Source organism: Alexandromys fortis, unplaced genomic scaffold (genome assembly GCF_014885135.2).
Source record: "Alexandromys fortis isolate MF-2015 unplaced genomic scaffold, M_Fortis_MF-2015_v1.1 scaffold_12, whole genome shotgun sequence".
Lineage (NCBI taxonomy): Eukaryota > Metazoa > Chordata > Mammalia > Rodentia > Cricetidae > Alexandromys > Alexandromys fortis.
Genome location: NW_026067937.1, coordinates 9431483 through 9436122, shown reverse-complemented (window position 1 = coordinate 9436122; position 4640 = coordinate 9431483). Strand labels below are relative to the sequence as shown.

Genomic DNA, 4640 nt, shown 5'->3' with positions numbered 1-4640 from the left:
GGAGTTTCTTGTATCTTGGTGAACAGAAATTCAAAGGGTAGTTTTTCTGTGCTTTTTGTTTGATAGTCAGTAACTCTAGTGGGGGAATATTAACTCTGTCACAATAATCAATTTAAATTCTGTGTGTTCACACATATACAAAGTACTATCTTTATCTATGGCTTTTCAAACATTATTGTTGTTACTTATTTCTCTTTCTCCCTGTACTTCTCTTTGTAGTTTATTTCTTCTCTGTTACTCAGAAAAAAATTTCTGTTCCTTGTTTTTATCCTTTCTCCTGTTATAGCACCTCTTCCTGTTGAATTAGGGACGGCGGGGCTGCGTCCCCGGCACCCAGCCGCCCGCATGGCTAGTTTATACCCAGAAATAATTACACAGAAACTGTATTCTTTCAAACACTGTCTGGCCCGGCTAGCTCAGTCGGTAGAGCATGGGACTCTTAATCCCAGGGTCGTGGGTTCGAGCCCCACGTTGGGCGCCATCTGTTGAAATTAGGAGCGGCGGGGCTGCGTCCCCGGCACCCAGCCGCCCGCATGGCTAGTTTATACCCAGAAATAATTACACAGAAACTGTATTCTTTCAAACACTGCCTGGCCCGGCTAGGTCCAGTTTCTTATTGGCTAGCTCTTACATATTGTTCTAACCCATTTCTAATATTCTGTGTAGCCCATGAGCTGGCTTACCAGAGAGGATCTTAACCTGCGTCTGTCTGGAGTGAGAGCATCATGGCGACTCACTCTCAGCTTCTTTTTCCCAGCATTCTCTTCTGTCTACTCCGCCTACCTAATTTTCTGTCCTATGAGGGCCGAGGCAGTTTCTTTATTAGTAAGAAATCACTCCCACATCATCTTCCCCATTATCCTTCTTTTGAACTTCTCTTATCTCATCACTTGTTACATTCCTGGGTACTGTGACTACTTCTGATTATATCATAAAATCAAAAAATCTTAAGCTAGGATGAGCAATTAAAGAAGATATAAATCATTTATTTTCTGAGCCTGTATTACCCCACTGAATATATTTTCCAGTTTCAAAGATTTACCTGACATTTTAGCAATTTCATTGCTTTTTTATTTTATTTTTATTTCTTTTATTTTCCAATAATTTTCATTAAAAATTTCTGCCTCCTCCTCACCTCCCATTTCCCTCCTCCTCCCCCACCCCCCACTTCCCACCTCCCACTCTTCTCCCCCTCCCTCTCCAGTCCAAAGAGCAGTCAGGGTTCCCTGCCCTGTGGGAAGTCCAAGGTCCTCCACCATCCATCTAGGTCTAGGAAGGTGAACATCCAGATAGGCTAGGCTCCCACATGCAGCAGGATCAAAACTCAGTGCCATGGTCCTTGGCTTCTCAGCAGCCCTCATTGTTTGCCATGTTCAGAGAGTCTGGTTTGATCACATGCTCTATCAGTCCTAGTCCAGCTGGCCTTAGTGAGCTCCCATTAGATTAGCGCCACTGTCTCAGTGGGTGGGTGCACCCCTTGTGGTCCTGACTTCCTTGCTCATGTTCTCCCTCCTTCTGCTCCTCATTTGGACCTTGGGAGCTCAGTCCAGTGCTCCAATGTGGGTCTCTGTCTCTATCTCCATCCATCGCCAGATGAAGGTTCTATGGTGATATGCAAGATATTCATTAGTATGGCTATAGGATTGGGCCATTTCAGGCTTTCTCTCCTCAGCTGCCCAAGCGTCTAGCTGGGGACATCTCTCTGGACCCCTGGGAACCTCTCTAGAGTCAAGATTCTTGCCAACCCTAAAATGGCTCCCTTACAACCATATAGAATTTAATTATGTATTTATATCACATTTTAATTATCCATTCATCAATTGAAGGAAGTTTAATTAGGGACATAACACCCCAATGAGTGTTATAGTTAGGCAATATAGTATATTTATTTTTATTTTTTTGTTTTTAGTGACATATTAATACAGATTTTTATAATACACTACATCATTTTATAAAAACAGACAGCAAATATACAAATTTTAAATATACAAAATTAAACTGGAACAAATTTTGCGACTACAACAATATAAAGAGTTAAATGTTCAACAAGACTAATTGTTTTCAATGTCTATTCTTCAACATTCTTACCCTGGTATTATTTTTCATAACAAACAAGAAAAGCTATAATGTCTTTTCAATATGACTTTGAAAAAAATAAATTGAAATTATGCGTATTTGTATAAATTTACATAATACGTACTATAAAAATAAATGTTATTAATGTGCCAATAATTTAAATAAAAATTTAAACAAACTTATTAAGAATAGGAGCATCTATAAAATGTAATTTTCCAGCTTTATTTAACTAATATTTAACAGCTATTAAATAAACAGAAAATTTATATACAAAGTAACAAAGTAATTAGATACAAAGATTAAAAATATCAGATTAATTATCTAAATTAGTTCCTACAATAATGTTTTTAAGTTATAGTTTTATATGCTCATCACTATAAAACTAAATTGTATATATTTACAGCACTGTGTGGGTGCAACGTTATCTGATATTTTGGGCTAATATTGATTATTTTACTCATTTTTATTAAAAGCTAACTGAAATATAAAATGTGCAAATATATGTAGATATCTTAATGGGTTTGCATGTGTGAGAATGTATAGCATTACTACAAATAATTACTCATCAAAGCAAGATAAAATTAAAAGTTAGATGCAACATAGCCATTTATGGTGTCGTGGACCTCATTAGGAAGAGCTGCACACCAGAATGTTTTTCTGAATGTGGAAGGTTGATAAAAGTTGTAGTTTTAGCCTTTGCCTCATCTGTATCAACTCCACCATTCCAACACAAGAAATCAGCACAGTAACACATTCTGTAGGAAAAGCAGCAGATGTGACTTGAAGATGAATAGGGAACAGATGTGGTGAGCTGTGTAGTTTACTTTCACATAGACAAATCTGGCTATAACTGTCATAATGTGCAAGTGCTTTCTCTGCAGAATTCACTTTGTCTCTTAAGTGCCAACCTTGTGTTTTGTACTCTCTTGTAGTTTCTAAGAAAAATCACAGGGAAGACTTCCAAGTCTAAGGTCTTCTTCAGCAATATTTACCATTAATTTAAATGAGATTAGTAGGAAGTGACTAAAAAGACAGACATTAACTTTACTATAATAAAATTTTCAACACTTTACTATTACAATAATAGAATATAAGAAATAAGATAAGGATGCTTTTCTCAGAACTGAAATGGAAAAGTGCCAAGAAAGCAGTGATAGTGTTTAGAGTACTGTAGAGAAGGCGTGTTGAACAAAACACTTTTTGGAGAAAGAAAATGTAAAAATTTTCTTTCTCCAAAAAGAATAATATATTTAGCTTTTGGACCTCTACCCCTGTATCCCAAATATGCTGGAAAAGGTAAGAATCTTGTGCTTTGGCTACATAAATGCATCTTTTAAAGGAAAATTAATTAGAAAACATGCCCCATTTTATTTGGTTAAATCTCTACTGATATCACAGAGTCTGAGAAACAATGATCAGTTCTGAAACAGTTCTTAAATTACCCCTCATACCAATCCTTTATTTGGCCTGAGTGATGTTCCAGGCAGGTAGTACAACTAGGAACAACACTGAATTGTTTTTAATCTATTCTGTCACTCTTGGGAATATACCCAAGAGAGGCCCTATCATACAACAAAAGTATATGCTCTACTATGTTCATAGCAGCATTGTTTGTAATAGCCAGAACCTGGAAACAACCTAGATGCCCTTCAATTGAAGAATGGATGAAGAAAGTATGGAATATATACATATTAGAGTACTACTCAGCAGTAAAAAAACAAGGACTATTCCTTGTTTATTAAGGATAATAGTATGGAAGACTAAATCTCTTAAAAGTGTTGATGCTTTTGTATACTTAGCAGGTATGTGTGTGTGTGTGTGTGTGTGTGTGTGTGTGTGTGTGTGTCTGGTATGTGCTTCTGGATGGATAAAATAGGTTACCTACTGCTGGTCAGTCAATATTCTGTCAGTCCTCTCGGCTTTAGTATTCCCATACTCAAAAATTCTTTCAAGTCATTTTCCTGAGAACAGCTTCTCTAGATACTGTCAACAGGTAAGCAGGTAAAGGCATCCTAAAATCTGTCCAGCAACTTCTCTGGGACTCCTGATTGTCCTTTTTGCCTACTGCATTGCACAAAGGCATAATGCAGTAGAACAGTCTCCTGAGATAGGAAAATGTTTCCTTCCTGTGAATGAAGACAAAGTGCAGTGAATCCTGGCATCTTATAATTCACAACACAAGGAGATAAACTGTTTTCTGTTGAGTCTGAATTTTTATTCAACCTGCTGTAAATTTGTAGCATTCCATTTGTCCACGTATATCATGAAGACTGTAACAAGTGGTTTGAAGGAAGGGTTAAGAATCTCATATTTGTATAACTTGTCTTTAGGAAAAGGAAACCAACACAGTAGTACACACACAGTGTTGAATGTATTTAATCTAAATCTTCCTTATAATTTAGGAACAGGAATCTTCATTACAATATAAGAAATTAGTTTCCTCAACTATAATATAAGAACTGCATTTAATAGTGCATAGAAATAAAAAGAATAAAAATGTCAAAGAAATAAAAGTAGTACCCAGCATACCTGAATTTTTCAAAAATATTAACATTTATTACTGA

General features: G+C 36.4%; 1 non-coding gene across 1 annotated transcript; it reads left to right on the top strand.

The window, feature by feature from the left end:
- The first annotated feature begins 405 nt into the window (after positions 1-405).
- Trnak-cuu (transfer RNA lysine (anticodon CUU)) lies at positions 406-478 on the top strand. The gene has a single exon. It is a non-coding gene; the product is annotated as a tRNA-Lys (tRNA).
- Positions 479-4640: the final 4162 nt, after the last annotated feature.